The 20,156-nt window shown below is 40.7% G+C and overlaps 1 long non-coding RNA gene across 1 annotated transcript; it reads left to right on the top strand.

The window, feature by feature from the left end:
- The first annotated feature begins 16,558 nt into the window (after window positions 1–16,558).
- Window positions 16,559–17,988, top strand: LOC136700546 (uncharacterized). The gene is made up of 3 exons (XR_010803763.1): window positions 16,559–16,705; window positions 16,858–16,959; window positions 17,466–17,988. It is a non-coding gene; the product is annotated as an uncharacterized lncRNA (long non-coding RNA).
- Window positions 17,989–20,156: the final 2,168 nt, after the last annotated feature.

Genomic DNA, 20,156 nt, shown 5'->3' with positions numbered 1-20,156 from the left:
ACTGAATCAGCATAAAACAGAATAAAGAAGATGGTCAAATCACACTGATTGAAAACGGATGAATGTTGTGTAATGGTTGCCTCTGTCGCTGGGCTATCTCTGACCACCAGAGGGAGACTCTACTCCAACCCCTGAGCTAATCCACACATGGGAAGAGTGCTTTATAAGCCCAAAAGACAAGAAGCTCAGTGCTGAGTCTGTGTCTCAACTGTGGCTCATAATATACGACTGGTAATATTGGTAAAACGGCTGAGACCTCTTACTATCTTCCTTTTGAGTCTCTAAATATTTCCTCTTCACACCAGCACAAATGCACACATACAAACACACACACATTCATTAATTCATTATCTGTAACCGCTTATCCAATTCAGGGTTGCGGTGGGTCCAGAGTCTACCTGGAATAATTGGGTGCAAGGCAGGAATACACCCTGGAGGGGGCGCCAGTCCTTCACAGGGCAATGCAGACACACACACACACATTCACTCACACCTACGGACACTTTTGAGTCACCAATGTGTGTTTTTGGACTGTGGGAGGAAACCGGAGCACCCGGAGGAAACCCACACGGACACGGGGAGAACACACCGACTCCTCACAGACAGTCACCCGGAGCAGGAATCGAACCCCCAACCTCCAGGTCCCTGAAGCTGTGTAACTGCGACACTACCTGCTGCGCCAAAAAAAAAAGTACTTATCAAGTGTGAGACTAGACAGAGGTTTCTGTCTCCTCTGTTATCCTCGGGCAGCTTTCGTTCTATTTTTTGTTTTGACTGCTCTGAAATCTAGTTGTTCTGCACCTGAATCCTACTCCTTACTTTCCAACGGTGAATCCCACAATTACAAGTTGTCTCAGATACTCAAATACATATTCTCATTGTAGTGTCGCAGTCACACAGCTCCAGGGATGGAGGTTGTGGGTTCGATTCCCGCTCCGGGTGACTGTCTGTAAGGAGTTGGTGTGTTCTCCCCGTATCCGCGTGGGTTTCCTCCGGGTGCTCCGGTTTCCTCCCACAGTCGAAAAAACACCTGTTGGTAGGTGGATTGGTGACTCAAAAGTGTCCGTAGGTGTGAGTGTGTGAGTGAATGTGTGTGTGTGTCTGCATTGCCCTGTGAAGGACTGGCGCCCCCTCCAGGGTGTATTCCTGCCTTGCACCCAATGATTCCAGGTAGGCTCTGGACCCACCGCGACCCTGAACTGGATAAGGGTTACAGATGATGAATGAATAAATGAATGAATGAATATTCTCATTGTCAAAAACATAGTTGCACCCTGAAGAAAGTGTGAGACTGCAGTGATATTTGGAGAGAAGATAAATGTTATCAGGAACAATACGCTTGTAAAGTCATGAGGTATCGACCTCGTAAAAGGTCACATCTGGGTCCAAACTGCTGCTCAGTAGATTTAGCCACTATTCAGACCTTGTGGTGAGTTAAAAAAAAATAAAAATAAAAACAACAACAGACTAGCACCAAATCTAGTGATTTTCTGTACAAATCTTAGTTATTTCTTATAGTATATAATCACAGATAGCACAACACGGTAGAACACCGGGACGGACAATAAGCGGCTCCCTCTGTGGCCCCTCTGCTCCCAGAGACAGAACTGAGGGAGACACGGCTCTCTCTCCACACACACAGCTTGTCTGCTCCCAAAGACAGAAGTGAGGGAGACACAGCTCTCACTCCATGGCTTCTCTGCTCCCAGACACAGAACTGAGGGAGACATGGCTCTCTCTCCACACACACAGCTTCTCTGCTCCCAGAGACAGAACTGAGGGAGACACTCATGAATTATTCATGAATTATTAATTATTTATAACAACACATTTTCAGTTGGGGACAGGTCTGGTGATGTGGCTGGCCCTCTGTGTCTTCAAGGGAAGCTCCTTGAATGGCAGCAGTATGTGGTCCAGTGTTGTCCTGTTAGAATTGTGCACCGGTGTGTGTGTGTGTGTGTGTGTTCAGAAAAGCTAGCACTGGCTGCAGCACCTCATTAATGTAATATGGTGCTGTCAAAGAGCCTGGAATCAAACTGCATCAAACGAAATTCATACCCGATATGAACAAAACACACCCAAAGAAGCGGATCACATCAATCACTTTTCTTACAATTACATATATAACTTCCAAAGAAAGGCTTATGTTTGTTTGATCATGGAACTTATCACATTCTCCAGAAACATTCACACACAACACACCCATCTCTTATCCAGTGTTGGGAAATCTGAAAAGGATTTCTGATGGATTTCTGATAACAGTTAGAATATGTACTGTTTCCAAGGTAAAACAAAACCTGTTCTTAAAAGCTAACAGACTTCCAGGTCCAACAATCTGTAAATCATAAATATATCAGAATAAAAACATAAAGTTCCTGTAGTGTAACTGTAACGTGCCTAGTTTTGTGTTCAGATTTCCAGGTTCAACAACCTGTTAATAATAATTCATTCATAAATAACAATTGAATTTGCTACATCATTTGAACCCAGCAGCTGTCCTTCACACTGTGTAGAAAATTCATGATGAATGGACCAATAAAGATGCTCCAAAATTACTCTGAATTATATATTGTACACTGATTCCAGTTAAAGTTATTGTATTTTCCTTCTGTAAAGTTACTGATTTGGAGATAAATATTTGACTGTTTAAGTGTGTGAAACTATCTACAAATGTGAGTGTGAGTGACTGGGTGAGTGTGTGAAACTGTCCACAGGTCTGAGTGTGTGAGTGACAGGGTGAGTGTGTGAAACTGTCCACAGGTCTGAGTGTGTGAGTGACTGGGTGAGTGTGTGAACCTATCCACAGGTCTGAGTGTGTGAGTGACAGGGTGAGTGTGTGAAACTGTCCACAGGTCTGAGTGTGTGAGTGACAGGGTGAGTGTGTGAAACTGTCCACAGGTCTGAGTGTGTGAGTGACTGGGTGAGTGTGTGAACCTGTCCACAGGTGTGAGTGTGTGAGTGACAGGGTGAGTGTGTGAAACTGTCCACAGGTCTGAGTGTGTGAGTGACAGGGTGAGTGTGTGAAACTGTCCACAGGTCTGAGTGTGTGAGTGACAGGGTGAGTGTGTGAAACTGTCCACAGGTGTGAGTGTGTGAGTGACTGGGTGAGTGTGTGAAACTGTCCACAGGTCTGAGTGTATGAGTGACTGGGTGAGTGTGTGAAACTGTCCACAGGTCTGAGTGTGTGAGTGACTGGGTGAGTGTGTGAAACTGTCCACAGGTGTGAGTGTGTGAGTGACAGAGGGAGTGTGTGAAACTGTCCACAGGAGTGAGTGTGTCAGTGACAGGGTAAGTGTATGAAACTACCTACATGTGTGAGTGAGTGAAACTGTCCAAAGTTGTGAGTGACTGTGTGTGTGTGTGTGTATGTGTGTGAAACTGGCCACAGATGTGAGTGTGTGAGTGACTGTGTGTGGGGGTGTGAAACTGGCCACAGATGTGAGTGTGTGAGTGACTGGGTTAGTGTGTGAAACTGTCCACAAGTGTGAGTGACTGGATGAATGTGGGAAACTGTTTATAGGTGTGTGTGAGAGAGAGAGAGCGAGAGAAGAGAGAGAGAGAGAGAGAGAGAGAGAGAGAGAGAGAGAGAGAGAGTGTGAATGACTGGGTGAGTGTAGCCAGTTTTACATTTCACACTGTTCTTTCACACATATACCCCACAGTATGAGATTTTCTGTGTCAGAAATGTTGTCACAGCTGGAAACGTTCTGCAAGCTTTAGTCGGGGGGGGGGATGCAGGAGATGCTCTGAAACATTCATGGCTCTATTCAAATTTTACAGACGTTGTTACGTTGTTACAATGTTACTTCTCTGGTTTAAATTCTTAGTGTTGCTGTGCCTGTGTTAAACGGCTTCTGTGATGGACTAGAGCCCTGTCCAGTGTTTGTTTCTCTCGTGTTCAATGACTCCACCTCCTGACTTTGAACAGAGTTAAACAGTTATAGAAATGAATAAGTACACTCATTATATGTGAAACAGCTGCATATTGTTTTAATGTCACACACACATACACTGATCCATAATCCACACATACACACACACACAAAGACACACTGACCCATGTCACGATCCTGAACATATGGAAGCCTGTTTCTGCCACATGAAGTAATACAAAAAAGGCCCCAATTTTTATTTTTCATTAATATGCAAGTGGTATCTCATTATTTTGAGATACCAAGTCAATATACTGTGATTGTATAATATCTCAATACATTGACTTATTATCTAAATTAAAGAGATACTTTCTCAAAATAATGAGCTAGTATCTCAATATATTGATATGGTTAGAAAGATATCTGAGTACTAAAGAACATTTGATTTTTAGAATTTAATTCAGTTCTACAGGTTCATACAGGATCCTGTACCAGAGCTATATTCTCAATGGTAATAAACAAAAGAGAAGAAGAAATAGAGGAAAAATGAGAAAAGGAAAAAAAAAATCAGTTTAAGAAAACAAGAAGCTCCTCAACTTTGGTGCCCCCCCCCCAAACACCACACACCCACAAACACCCACACACTATTTTGTATTAGTTATGCTACCAGTTTTCTTTAAAGTACAAACAAATAAACAATTTGTTTTCTTTCTCAGAAAGTATCTATAAATTATAAATTATGCTCTGCACTTGGGTCCACCACCCACTCTCAACTCAACTCAACTTTATTTATAGAGCACTTTAAAACGCCAACAGCTAAAACAAAGTGCTGTACAAAATATGTTTATAAAACAAAACAAAATAAAACAAAATAAAATAAAATTACCAATAAGGAAAAATAAATAACTTAAATAAAAACAAAACTAATAAAACAAAACAAACGTCTCATGCTGGGTTAAAAGCCAAGGAATAAAAATGGGTTTTAAGATAAGTTTTAAAAATCGAAAGTGAAAAAGCCTGCCTAATCTGTAATGGTAGGCTATTCCACAGTTTCGGCGCAGCAATTGAAAAGGCTCTATCTCCTCTGAACTTACGTTTTGACCTCGGCACCTCCAGGAGCAGCTGATCTGACCTGAGGCACCGAGCAGAGACGTGGGGGTGTAGCAGCTCAGTGAGGTACGGTGGGGCGAGTCCATTTAAAGATTTAAAAACAAATAAGAGATTCTTAAAATGTACTCTAAAATGCACAGGCAGCCAGTGGAGAGAGGCCAGAATGGGAGTTGTGTTCCCTCTTACACGAGCCCGTTAAAAGTCGGGCAGCAGCATTTTGTACCAATTGGAGACGTCTGAGGGAGGACTGACTGACTCCAAAATACAGTGCATTGCAGTAATCCAACCGGGATGTGATGAAGGCATGGATTACTGTTTGAAAGTGCTCGTGTGAGAGAAATGGCTTCACCTTTGCCAGCTGCCTCAGGTGGAAAAAGCTGGACCTAACTACTGTGCTTATTTGGCGGTCCAATTTAAAATCACTGTCCATCTTAAAACCCAAATTTAAGATAGTTGGCTTCACATACAAAGTCAAGGGGCCCAAATCAACTGGAGGGGCTTCACAGGGACCACTGGGACCAAACACCATCACTTCTGTTTTGTTTTTGTTAAAATGTAAAAAATGTAAAGCCATCCAGTCTTTAATGTCATTGAGACATAACAAAAGTGGTTTAATCGAGAAAGCATCTTTCTTCTTCAAAGGGACATATATCTCTCCCCAACATAACTCTAACATAAACATGATCAATCTGCATTAAAAGATTATTATTTAAACTTTGATATATATATATATATATGTGTGTGTGTGTGTGTGCGTGTGTGTGAGAAAGAGCTGCATATAATTTTAATGTCACACACATACACATACTTATTATGAACAATGAAGTGGTTAGAAAGTTATCTGAGTACTTAAGGACATTTGATATTTAGAATTTCATTCATCTCTACAGGTTCATACAGGATCCTGTACCAGAGCAATATTCTCAATGGTAATAAAAATACAAAAACAACCTGTAACTCAGAAAACAAAACACAGGAGACTGTGAAGTATGTGGTACTTGTTTAAGTTTAACTTCATGATGCAGAGAACAATCTGAATAAATTACAGCTCATCTGTGGTGAAATACCCAATAGTGGAAGGGGGCAGGTGGTGCAGCAGGATGCCAGTAGGGGGCGAACTAGGAGAGCAGACTCCACCAATTCTCAACTCAAATTCCCAGACTCCTCAGCACTAATCACTGAATGAGCACACCTGCTGGGCTCTGAATATCAGCCCCTCCCCTTAGCGGCCCAGTGTCACACCTTGGTAAAGGGGTGACTGGTATTGTCCAATGAGAAAGCAAATAATAGAAAATATATATATATATACTATAAAAAACAAACACAAATCAAGTGAAATAAACAACAGAAAATAAAGTGAGAGTGAGAGAGAAAATGATGTGCGAGCAGGAGTAGGTACTGGTGATTATGTCTAAGCTGTGTAAAATTTGAACCTTTTTACCCCTTACTTTATGCCCCAGAAGAGACCTGTGGAGCTGTATATTAGAGTCACCTCAAATGTTGTGTTACATCTGTTTTATGCAACAAAAACAAAAATTCTTTGAGTATACAGATTAAACACAGGGCGGCGCCATTGGAACTCAGGCAGCACTGTCCTGAATCACTGAAGAGGAAGAAACACCAAAAACGAGCGTGGCCCAGCAGACACACAGACCCAGTCACTCTAACCAGGACTCAGAGTTTAACACATAAAGGTGAGATTCTTTATAAAAGTGAGAGTTTTAACTGGATCTGTTCTTCCTGATAGAGGACACAGGCAAAAGCACAAAAGGAAAACACTAATTTATCCCTGCAGTTACTGAATACTCTGACACATAACCTCTCTCTGACATTAACACATGCAAAAAAATATCTAATCTGATCCAGAACATGTTCCATCCAGTTCAGAGCCTTGTAAATTCACTGTAATATTAGCATGGTCCCTTTTTACTACATTCAATCTGTAAATGTGCATTTATATTATTATAGTTTGTTTAATTTTGCCACAATTTCCTTCCATAATTCACACTTTTTACAGTCTAGTGACATTAGCTGTTTCATGTACTGATGTAAACAGTGTCACTACACGTAGATTCCATATTATTAAATAGCGCCACCTACTGCCGATTTGTTTTCATTTCCATTTCCTTTCTCATATGTTGTCAGGGCACTAAAAGGCAAAGTCCCTTCCGAAGCTGTTGGGTAAAGTCTTGGCGATAGCAGAGCCCTGGACCACAGGTGTCAGCTGTGGTGGTCTGCAAGTGAACTTTACACTCTGCTGTGGTCTCTTCTCTTAGAAATGGAGTGCATCCATAGCAAGCAAGAGTGCAGAGTAGGGCACTAGGGACATTCTAAAACACTTAAAAGAATACAATGAAAGAATTGGCTTTTTTTGTCTCCTGAGCTCTCCCTACCTGCTGCTGAGTGTAATTCATGTTCACAGTACCGTTGTGAAATCAAGTCTCACACATCTCTCTCTCACTTGTTTGCTCGTTTTATTGTATGCTGTAGTATGCTGATCAACTTAAAAGTATGAACATTACAAGTGTTATGAGAGCCCAGATTGCTCTGATAGTGGACTTCAGCTCTTCTGCATTGTTGGGTCTGGCGTATTACATCTTCCTCTGCACAATACCCTATAGATTTTCTATGGGGTTAAGGTCAGGTGAGTTTGCTGGCCAATTAAGAACAGGGAGACCATGGTCCTTAAACCAGGTACTGGTAGCTTTGGCACTATGTGCAGGTGCCAAGTCCTATTGGAAAATGAAATCTGCATCTCTATAAAGTTGATCAGCAGCAGGAAGCATCCATCCATCCATTATCTGTAACCGCTTATCCAATTTAGGGTCGCGGGGGGTCCAGAGCCTACCTGGAATCATTGGGCGCAAGGCGGGAATCAGCAGGAAGCATGAAGTTCTCTAAAACTTCCTGGTAGACGGCTGTGTTGACCTTTGACCTCAGAAAACACAGTGGACCAACACCAACAGATGGCATGGCACCCCACACTATCACTGACTGTGTAAACTTTACAATGGACCTCAAGCAATGTGGATTCTGTGCCTCTCCTCACTTCCTTCAGACTCTGGAACCTTAATTTCCAAAGGAAATGCAACATTTACTTTCATCAGAGAACATAACTGTGGACCACTCAGCAGCAGTTCAGTCCTTTTTGGAAGCGAGACGCTTCTGACACAAGGAATGCGACAGCTGAAACCCATGTCTTGCGTACGTCTGTGTGTTGGTGGTTCTTGAAGCACTGACTCCAGCTGCAGTCCAGTCTTTGTGAATCTCCCCCACATTTTTGAATGGGTTTTGTTTCACAATCCTCTCCAGGGTGCGGTTATCCCTATTGCTTGTACACATTTTTCTACCACATCTTTTCTTTCCCTTCGCCTCTCTATTAATGAGCTTGGACACAGAGCTCTGTGAACAGCCTCTTTACAATGACCTTTTGTGTCTTGCCCTTCTTGTGTAAGGTGTCAATGGTCATCTTTTGGACAACTGTCAAGTCAGCAGTCTTCCCCATGATTGTGTATCCTACAGAACTAGACTGAGAGACCATTTAAAGGCCTTTGGAGGTGTTTTGAGTTAATTCGCTGATTAGAGTGTGGCACCTGTTGTCTTCAATATTGAACCTTTTCACAATGTTCTTATTTGCTGTGATACTGAATTTAGGGTTTTCATTAGTTGTCCGTTATAATCATCAAATTAAAAGAAATAAACACTTGAAATATATCAGTCTGTGTGTAATGAATGAGTATAATATACAAGTTTAACTTTGAAGCGAATTATTGAAATAAATCAACTTTTTCATGATATTCTAATTTTATGACCAGCTCCTGTATTTAATTCACACAGCAACCGGAGATAAGCATTTATTACCAGAATCTATGTCCGACGTTAAAATGTGAGCTAATCCAGCTAAAGTTAGCAGCCACAAACTCTGGCTCACTGCGCAGTGATTCTCAAAAAACAATATAATCAAAAATTTTTGATTATAACACTTTCATAAACAAAACTCATCACTAACTAACACCACAACACATGAAAAAAGAGCAACAAATACTTACTGCTCCAACGTGTATCCGCAGGTCTGTTTCAGCTCACTCTACTGTGTAAATTGAGTCCAGTATTAACTCTTGTACAGCTGCTCATTCCTCTCTCTCTCTCTCTCTCTCTCTTCTCCTTGCTCTCTCTGCCAAATAATGTCCATACCAGGAATACGGAGCTAGATTCTTCTTGTTGCCATCCACTTGTGAGCTATGCGCCGTTAAGTGTTACACATTTCTCGCGAGAGTCCTTCGTCCTGTGATTTAGAAGTTGCTTAGTGCAGTAAACCATAAGAGGACCTGGCGTAGCCACAGCACTCTATTCTCCCTATTACAGCTAAGTGCAATATTAATTTAGTTCCTCTTAATGTGTTAGTGTGTGTGTGTATGTACAAAAACAATGCCCAATGAATATTACATTTCTCTCATGTCTTACTGCTCACAAGTGCTTTCTACTGAAATAATCAACCTGTAATCCATTTTACCCAATTAAGTGATCATATACCAAAAATCTTGTCTGCTGTGGGTATGTAGGTCAGATCACTTGGGACGCACTCAGAATTAATCATAAACAACAATGGTGCAAGACTTACTGACCATGTTTTAATGAATTGCAAATTAATTATAATAATTTGTAATAAAACAATAACATAACTTTATTAAAATAATTATGACTAGTGTCTTAGTATGCTGAAAAGGAATAAAACTGTCTACACAACGTGTTTGTGGTGTTATTTAGTGTCTTTTAAAAAGTATGTATTTCCAGAGATAAGCTGCCAGATTAAAGGTAGAAAATTGGTCAATGTGTAGTTTTCAAAATTTAGATTGAAACAAGAAAACATGTTAATATTCATGAGAAAATAGATACAAACCAAATTCCAATGCAGTTGGGACGTTGTGTAAAACATAAATAAAAACAGAATACGATGATTTGCAAATCTTTTTCAACCTGTATTCCATTGAATACACTACAAACACAAGATATTTAATGTTAAAAACAGATAAACGTTTTTTTTTGTTTTTTTTTTTTACAAATATTCACTCATTATGAATTTAAGGCCTGCAACACGTTCCAAAAGAGTTGGAACAGGGGCAACAAACGACTGGGAAAGTTGTTCCAATGTTCCAAAGAGTTGTTTTTTGAACATTCCACAAGTGAATAGGTTAAATGGAATCAGGTGAGTGTCATGATTTGGTAAAGGGAGCATCCCTGAAAGGCTCAGTCATTCACAAGCAAGGACAGGACAAGGTTCACCACTTTGTGAACAACTGCGTGAGCAAATCATTCAGCAATTTAAGAACAACGTTTCTCAATGTACAATTGCAAGGAATTTAGGGATTTCATCATCTACAGTACATAATATCATCAAAGTATTCAGAGAATCTGGAGAAATCTCTGCAGATAAGTGGCAAGACCAACACTGAACGCCTGTGACCTTCTATCCCTCAGACGGCACTGCATTAAAAACCAACATCGTTCTGTAATGGATATTACCACATGGGCTCAGGAACTCTTCAGAAAACCATTGTCAGTGAACCCAGTTTGTCGCTCCAGCTACAAGTGCAGGTTAAAACTGTACCATGAAAAGCGAAAGCCATATATCAACAAAACTCAAAAACACCACTGGCTTCTCTGGGCCCAAGCTCATCTGAGATGGACTGATGTAAAGTGGAAATGTGTCCTGTGGTCTGACGAATCCACATTTCAAATTGTTTTTGGAAATCATGGACGTTGCGTCCTACAGGCCAAAGAGGAAAAGGACTCTCCGGATTGTTAACAGCGCAAACGAGTTCAAAAGCCAGCATCTCTGATGTTAAGGGCTGTGTTAGTACCCATGGCATGGGCAACTTGCATGTCTGTGAAGGCACCATTAATGCTGAAAGGTGCATGTTTTGGAGCAACATATGCTGCCATCCAAGCAACGACTTTTTCAGAGAGTCCAAAACCAGAGAAGACAAACAATACTGAAGGGACAAGGCAAAAGATGGAAACCGGGGTGACAAGCTAAGGGTTGGCAATAAGATACTAGAACAGACAGGTTTAGAGAATGCTTTGTACATAGGGAAGAACCACAGCAGTACTTGACAAGGAGCTAGATTGTGCATGGAGTTTATATAGAGAGTTAAACCGGTGTGCATGATTAGAATTCTGGTGAATCAGACCAGTGGAGTGTCATGTGATAATCTGATGCATTCTTGGATATGTAGTTCTGAGATAAGAAAGAGTCCTTCTGGAGAAGCAGAATTAGGCAATGCTGTATTAATAGGAGTAGTGTGTGTGACATGCCCAGGGAGCAGTTTGAGGGTTAGGTGCCATGCTCAAGGTTACTTTAGCCGTGGATATTTTTTTTCTTGATGGTCCTAAGAATTTAACCGGTGACCTTCTGACCTCAAGCTAATAATAAAATAACAAAAGTAAACAAAAATAGGGTGAAACCCCAAACAACAACGACAGAACAGAGTTAACTTCAAATGGAACAAAAACAACTGAGCATAAGGTTAAACAATAACAGATACTCAGTTGCCTTTGTAGGATGCTGTTACACTGTCAGTTCAGCAGTTGAGAAGTCAGTTCAGCAGACCTCACCCCTTAACAGGAGCCTAAAATGAACATTAGCACAAACAATTTTTGAACCATCTCCAACAGAAACTTCAGCATAATCAGCTGATCACAGACTGTCCTCAATTGTTAACCTCAGGCCTCGTTGGTTAACCAGCTAAAACTCACACACACACACACACACAATGCTTTAATAACCAGTGAACTTTAAATAAAACAATGAGGGTGGGGTAACTTCTTACCTACAAATCAGTAAATGAGCACAGACCAACATGTGCTTTCATGTTTGAGTAGCTTCAATTAGTGGAAATAACCTGGAAGGGGGGGGGTTTCAAAACCAGACATCTGGGGCGCCCACCCAGGACCTTTTATAATGTCATTCCCCATTAATTACATAAACATCCGGTGCAGAGCCACAATCTGGGGGAAAATATCAAGGATTAACCCCTGCCCTGTGTAGTGGAAAATATATTTCCAGTGTGTAGTGGTTTCATGCCACAGGAACATCGGGCCTCACCTTCCCCAGAGTACGCTTCTCAATACTTTAAATACAGTAGTATTCCTTGTTTCTCAGTTGGGTGTCCACAGTTTTCCTACTGATCAAAATTGCATTTGTAGTCTCAGTTCTGTCAGGCTCGGCCCTCAAGTGGGATACTGCAGTTCAGGGCTCACCCACTGTTGAGGGACAAACATAGGTATCGTTTGAACATCAGTTTAAGAATGTGTTCCATCACCCAAGAACAGGGAAAGATGCTGGGCACCAGCTGTTACTTCACAAAGAAGAATTTATTTCAATTTTCTTTCATACATTGGCACCTATAAGTGGCTGTGATCAGAAAAAGCTAAAACTGTTTATAGCATCAGTCTAAAAGAAGCCGTGAAATTGCCTGTAAAGATGAATCACTATCACTAGATGATCTCCTAAAATTCTTCCTCTGTTTAGACAACCTTATTCGTTCCCGCTATAGGGCCTCATCCCAAATCACACGTCCTGGTGCCGCTTTTTCATCTCCACCAGAAAGTAAACCCATAGAATTGCGTCGCACACAGCTATCACTAGAAGAAAGACAAAGGAGGATCAGAGAGCAGCTACGTTTGTACTGTGGTGTAAAAGGCCATTTCAAGAGGAACCGCTCAAGCTCTCCGCACACTCATAGCGTGACTACCAATGATGTTGTTCCTACTCTCAATAACCATGAGTTTACTGTCCCAGTACGGCTTTCTGGGTTTCCTAACTTTTGTGTTGTTACAGCCCTGACTGACGCTAGAGCAGCTGGTAACTTCATGCATCGTTCATTCACTTTGTTTGCAGCCGTTCCCCTGGTCCCTTTCCGGAATCCCCTTAGAGTAAAGTACACACATAAATACAGTGATTAATGTGACACAGGATCCACACCTATACAGACACTTAAATGTGGTTTTTAAATAAATACTTACTACAGTAGTTACTCATGGACATTTCTTAAAGCATAGTGAATACAGATCCTCACTTGAGACTTTCACACATTCTTCCATATGTTACAGCATCCTGAATTGAATCAGCTTTCACTGTTCTTTTATTAAAACTGCTATTAAAATAGTTTAATGTTGTTTAAATGTGCTTGTATTTGTCACGACTGGACAGAAGGCAGACACAAGCGGCGAGCAGTATAAAGAGTTTATTGGCAACAATCCACAAGGGGTTAACAATAACTAGCACGGGTCGAATATCAGAAACAAACAGTACCTCAGAGACAAACCAACAGAGTAATCGAAAAGCCAGGCAGAAGGGTCGAATACCGGAAACAAACAGTACATCAGAGATAATCCAAAAGAGTAGTCGAAAAGCCAGGCAGAGTTCATGAACCGGAGAGCAAACAAATCCAAAGGGGCAGGACAAGGACGAAAACCGAAAGACGAGCATAAGGTAGATAACTGGAATTCAAGACAGACAGGTAAGTAGAGAACGCTTTGTATTCGGAGATAAATCACGCAATACTCGGCAATGACTGGTGAGTGAGTGAGGCTTAAATAGAGAGATAAGCAGGTGTTCCAAATCAGAACTCTGGTGATTGAGAACGGTGTGGTGTCATGTGACTGTCTAATGAATTCTGGGATCTGGAGTTCAGAGAGCCCTGCGTGACAGTATTGAATTACATTCCATTAATGGCATGCTCATACACGATAAGAATGAAAGACACATCAGAGGGAGCGGTTGTTTGGCAACATATTTAACTTCCCAAACAGTTTATGTTCGTTTAAACTTGAAATAAATTACACTCTTGAGAAACTTTCACACACAACACACCCATCTATTACCCAGTGTTGTGAAATGTGAAAATTATTGCTGTGGTGTTACTGATTACAGTTATAATATGTACTGGTTTCCAAGGTATAACTAAACCTGTTCCTAAAAACAGACTTCACTTATGTCAACAACCTGTAAATGATAAATACATCAGAACAAATAACAATGTTCCTCTTGTATAATGATATACACAAGATATTGCTGCTGTCCAATAAAAAACACGTATCTCTAAAACATCATTTGAACACAGCAACTGTCCTTCACACTATGCGAAAATAACATGATGAATGAACCAATAGAAATGCTCCAAAGTTACTTGTAATTAAATATTTTACATTGATGTCCAGTGAAAGTTAAAGTTTTTCCTTCTGTAAAGTTACTATTTTGGAGATAAATGTTTTTTAGACAGCGTCAGTGTGTCTAATATAACATTTATATCAATAAACTATGTATATATGGAGTTTAAAAGTGAAATATCAGAGATTTTACCAGCAGAAGTTGCACTAGTGTCTCAGAGCCAAACATAAACAGTAATTTTATGTGAATGTGTGAATATGTCCTAAGGTGTGTGTGTGTGTTGGGGGGAGGGGGGTTGCGGTGTGTGTGTGTGTGTGAAACCGCCAACAGGTGTGTGTTTGTGTGGGAAACTGGATGAGTGTGTGAAAATTTTGACAGGTGAGTGACTGTGTGAAACGGTCCACAGGTGTCAGTGACATGGTGAGTGTGTGAAACTGGTGACAGGTGTGAGTTTGGGAGTGACATGGTGAGTGTGTGAAACTGGTGACAGGTGTGAGTTTGGGAGTGACATGGTGAGTGTGTGAAACTGGTGACAGGTGTGAGTTTGAGAGTGACATGGTGAGTGTGTGAAACTACACAGGTGCGACTGTATGAGTGACTGAGTGAATGTTTTACACTGTGTGTGTGTGAAATTATTGACAGATTAGTGACTGGGTGAGTGTTTGTGTGATTGGATGAGTGTGTGCATCACTCCAAAGGTTTGTGTGTGTGTGTGTGTGTGAGAGAGAGAGAGAGAGAGAGAGAGAATGTGGATGAGGGTGTAAAAATATGAGTGAGTGTAAAAATGTGAATGAGTGTGTAAAACTGTCCACAGGTGTGTGTGAGTGACTGGGTGAGTGTGTGATGTACAGAGATGGAATGAAATTCTGTTCAGAGTTTCTTCTTACTTGCATCCAAAGATACATTTTTAATCCATTGGTTCACCCTCTCTGTGATGGGTTTAGATCTCCCAGGTCCTCCATGTTACTGGTTCATGCCATATTCCTTCCACTGCTGCTGACAGCATATACAGACGTTCCACCTCCTCCAGAAATACATGAGTGTCTCCCTGACGCACAGAATTATACACAATCTCCCCCAAGTCAAATGTATTCGAGAGTGTGTGACTGAGAAAGACAAAGCATGAAGGAAACTGCGAGAGGAGAGAGAGAGAGAGAGAGAGAAGAGAGAGAGAGAGAGAAGAGAGAGAGAGAGAGAGAGAGAGAGAGAGAGAGAGAGAGAGAGAGAGCATCCTGATTGCTCTAGTGGTTAATAGGCCTATGAGGTTTCTGTGTGGACGGGGCAGTCCAGTCTACCTAATCTTCGTTTGGATTGGCCATCGGTTTAGAGTTATGCAGCGCTATGGCAGTGTGTTACAAACATATAACTAATTTTCCCCCAGACTACAATAAAATGTGTCCCTGGTTAATAGCGGCAGCATACAATGTGTAGCTCACTGCAGCTTGCCACACTGATTCTTCTAGAAGAAGAAGAAGAAACACCTTTATTGATCCCCTTAGGGAAATCGCTTTTCTGCATTTGACCTATCTGTAGTAATGAACACACGAACACACACAAGTGAGCAATTCTTCACACACACACAACAGGAGCAGGGGGCTGCAACCACTTTGGCAGCCAGGGAGGCACTTCAGCCATGAATTTATTTTTCCTTACCAGTCCAGGGAATTGAATCAGTGACCCTCCGTCCTCAAGCTCTCTTCTTTAACCTCAAGGCCACAGCTGCCCCGTCCCTGGTGCCCCTCTATAGCCCCTGCTGTATTAAATGTCTATAAAAATGATGAGGTAAATTCACACCTTCATTAACACTGATGATGGTAGTTAAACTAGCTGGCTAGAAGTGTCAAATCTCCCAGCCCTTTACCTTTACCTTTACCTGGCTGTGTCTTTAACAGACATGAGACAAAGAACCAGCAGAGTATGGACAGTCCTGCAGGCTCATATTTCCCCACCTTCAGGTGAAGGGTGTTAATGTTGATCAGCTTTAGTGATGCTCTTAATCCCCAGGGGAAGAACAGTGCCAGAGCCAACCCTTACACAGGTGAGTGTGTGTGAGTGACTGGATGAATGTTTGACATTGTCCACAGGTGTGTGTGTGTGTGTGTGTGTGTGTGTGTGTGTCAAACACACCACATACTACACACACACTGAAATACACCACACAGCCTCACACACAACCTCACACACAGTGAAGATTTTAAACATGACTTTGCCCAAAAAGAACAATTTCCTTTAGATGATTTATTAAAAAGAAAAAAAGCTTTCATCCAAACAGCTGGAGAAACAGGTTTTACAGGGAACTGGGGCACGGTCAGGGTGTGGTTTATTCTGATTGGCTCCTGTACTGAGTGAAGAAGGTGATAGTGATGGTGATGCAGATATAAATACAGATTTACAGCAGGTTTAACTCACTCTAAACTTCACTACACTCAGAGATTTCACTTCTTCTGAAAGACTCTCTTCAAACACAATGGCAGCTCCACAAAATATAATTCCTGGAGGATGGAGTGAATGGAAGAATGCTGATGAAACTGTGACTAAGCTCTGCAAGAAGGTGAATATATTTATTTATTTATAAATAAAAAGTGAAGGAGGACTGTGTATTATCTATAAGTTAACTCTAAACTGTGAGTGTTTATAAGACATAATTCTACTTTAATCTTGTAATTGTTGTAATATATTTACTTTTTTTTATTATTATTTCAGCTGCAGCCTGAAGTTGAAAAGAAAACAGGACACCATTATTCTCGCTTTGATGCTCTGACGTACCAGAAACAAACTGTTGCAGGATATAAATACAGAATTAAGGTGTTATTTAATGTTTATATTTTATTACCATTTGTAGTGAGTGTATAAACAAGAACTCACTGAAAGAAGGCTCTAGATAAATATTCTAGTTAAGATTCTTTTCTTTGAGAGGAATAATAGAATATATTTTACAGTTATGGACAAATATTTCTATGAAAATGTATCTAAATTAAATCTAAAATATTTAATTTATAACCTGTTATATGGTGTACATAATGCCCTCTAATAACTGGCTGAAGCTTATAATGGATTCTAATTACATGTGTTATAACATCTGTTCATAAGCACACATTTAAATGACTATGTAACAACAGTGTAAATGTTATAATACATCATTATTTTTAAATCGTGGACAGATGTAGAGTTAAGAGTCTTACTGCAGGGGCTTTCATTGGTGTAGAGTAGTGATCGCGCCTGAGCTGGGAACTTCAACTTTATCAACTACATTGATTACATTCTCTCTCTCTCTCTCTCTCTCTCTCTCTCTCTCTCTCTCTCTCTCTCAGGTGCATGCAGGGGTGAATCAGTGTGTTATCCTGCAGGTTTTTCAGGACCTTAAGCAGGTCGACAATCTGAAGAACGCTGCAGAGTTGCCATTGCCCAGTGTCACTTTCACAGATTAAACCTGTGTGTGTGTGTGTGTGTGTGTGTGTGTGTGTGTGTGTGAATGTCTGTGTGCCTCTGATCAGATGAGCCCCTTCTCTACAGAGAGTGTGTATTAAACCGTGCAGAAGTGTGTTCTCTGTAGAGGAGCAGCCACACATTTTCACTCAGAAAATCAGCACCAACATCTGACCAGAGCTGTGTCCACACACAGAGAGTGATCTGCAGGTCTTTACCAGAGGCTCCTTTAATCCTGAGGATGGTGTGATTCTCTGGTTTGTTTTTTGTGGCTTTACTTCTTTTGCCTTTATTATTTTCTTTCTTTTATTATCTGTTCTTTGTTGTTTTCCAGAATTGTTTTAAACCATCTTTGTGTTTACTCTGATGTTGATTCTGGTTTGAGCCTCAATAAACTCCCAGCATTCACCTTGCCTCCAGTTCCTACAACAACCTCCATCAGAACTTTATATAAATATAGTTTATCCAGTAAAGGAGCAGTCCTCCCTCTTTTATTATTTTATTTTCTTAACTAGATACAACAAACACCAGATCATTACTTTGCAGTTTGTAACACAAATGTGAGTTCTAAATTTTACTGAGAATTTGAGGTGGTGCTTGAACACCCAGTCCCAGGACCCCAGAGCTATGTGCGCCTGATGTTCTGATGTGGTCGTGTCAGTAAAGCTCATTGAATTAAAATTATGATAAAGACAACACAGCAGATGTAGAAAGTGGGAAAGGTTATTATTGTTATTTGGTAAATATTCTCCCTCACTCAATTATTTAAAGTTAAATTCAGTTCAGTATTAGAACAGGTGTTTTCACAAAGCAGCTTTACAGAATCCTGGGTCCTAGCCCTGAGTGAGCCCCACAGAGACGACAGGAAAATCTCCCTCGAACGGGAGGAAGCCTTGGATAAAACCAAGACTGGAAAGAGGAACTCACTGTCTTCTGGTTGACACTGGAGCAAAACAGACACTCCACCTCTTTGTCTGCGCTGTCTCACAGTCTCCATTAATCTGTACCTCCACTGTGATGGTGAAAGACCTAATGTCTTTGTGATCCTCCAATGACAAACGTTCTTTTCTCATGAAATGTGTTCCAACGTGGTGAACCACTCCCCATCTTTGCTGCACAACCTGAGCCTTTGGTGGATGTTTCCTTTATATCTTTTATATTTTCCTGCTTATAGTGGAATGTTTCAAAACAGATAAACTTGAATATTGCATAAACATCTCCCTCAGGAAGTGTAAAACTGTCATTGTTTATTAACACTGTATTAGAGGTTGTAGCTAAATTGTTGTTCACAACTTAATAACCCATGAAATTTCACCTGAGCATCTGCTCCAGTTTAGTGTGAACTCTTCAGTGCAGCACAGAACACAGACTATAGAGAGATTCACTAGAACCTTTGGTAAGATCACAACCAATGAGTGGAATGGTCAAGAAGAAATCACATGAGATAAGGGTTAAATACTGAAAATGCATGAACTGATGTCGATCCTCTGACAGCAGCACATAAGCTCACTGAACAAAGAAATGCCACCTGTGACTCAGACAAACCTATTAGCATGTAATACCTCCATGAGCAGGAATAACAGCTGAGATGTGGTCTGGACTGGACGAGTCCCACGGATGACTCCCCTGTCATTTTACTCATTGTTCCAGGAAGTCCCACAGATTCTCAAGAGGATTCAAATCTGGAGATTTTTCGGCCAGTTCAGATGTGTGAACGCTCCTGAAAATTCATCGTGTGAATCAGTCACCTCTGAAGCCCTGTGAATGAAAGAAATATCATCTTGGAAAACAGAGATAGGAAAGTTATATTCCTCTATAAAATAATGAACTAAAGGCAAAACCTAGTTTTCCTGCAGTTCAATGTAATAACTGTGGTTTAAAGTTACCGCCACCTCCAGTGTGAACAGCATCATGAATGAACTCCTCATTGAAGACGTCCTGGGGCCTATGAAGAACACAATATGTAGCCATTATTCACGTTCAGGGCAGAAAGTGATACGTCTGACCAGATAAAATGTCTCAGTCATAACCCGTTCAGTTTATTTTCGTCTCTGTGCCCACAGTAATTGGGAAACATTGTGAGCAATTATTACATGTTTTATATAGTTATCAGAGTAAATAAAAACATTACTGTTGGACTGTGGATTTAAGAGATTAATATTTACATCTGATTGAACGATAAGAGTCTCAGTCTGTTAAGTTGTTGCTGTACTGCTTTTAATTTTAAATAACGCAGCTTTGACCTCAGCATTGGTAGAATTTAGTCTGAAAACCTCCATAATCAGTTTTACATATTTTTCAAGTGATTCAATTTTTCACAGACTACTGCTATCTGGTAAAGTCTCAAAATGTTCACATACTCCTCGGGACAAACAGGAAAGTCTACTAAGACTTTAAAATGCTTTAGAGGAGTGTGCTGTTACTGTGTTTATCATCTTGTGTGTTGTAGGTAGTATGTGGCTGCTATGAGCTGCAGAAGAATTGTTTCTTTTTCACTGGTAGACAATCCTTCATCAGTGAACAAACAAAAGTTTCTGCTTTTTCCCGTCTATTGTTTTTTTCAGTTTCTAAACGTG

Source organism: Hoplias malabaricus, chromosome 6, assembly GCF_029633855.1.
Source record: "Hoplias malabaricus isolate fHopMal1 chromosome 6, fHopMal1.hap1, whole genome shotgun sequence".
NCBI classification, from domain to species: Eukaryota; Metazoa; Chordata; class Actinopteri; order Characiformes; family Erythrinidae; genus Hoplias; species Hoplias malabaricus.
This window is presented reverse-complemented; position numbering and strand designations above follow the sequence as displayed.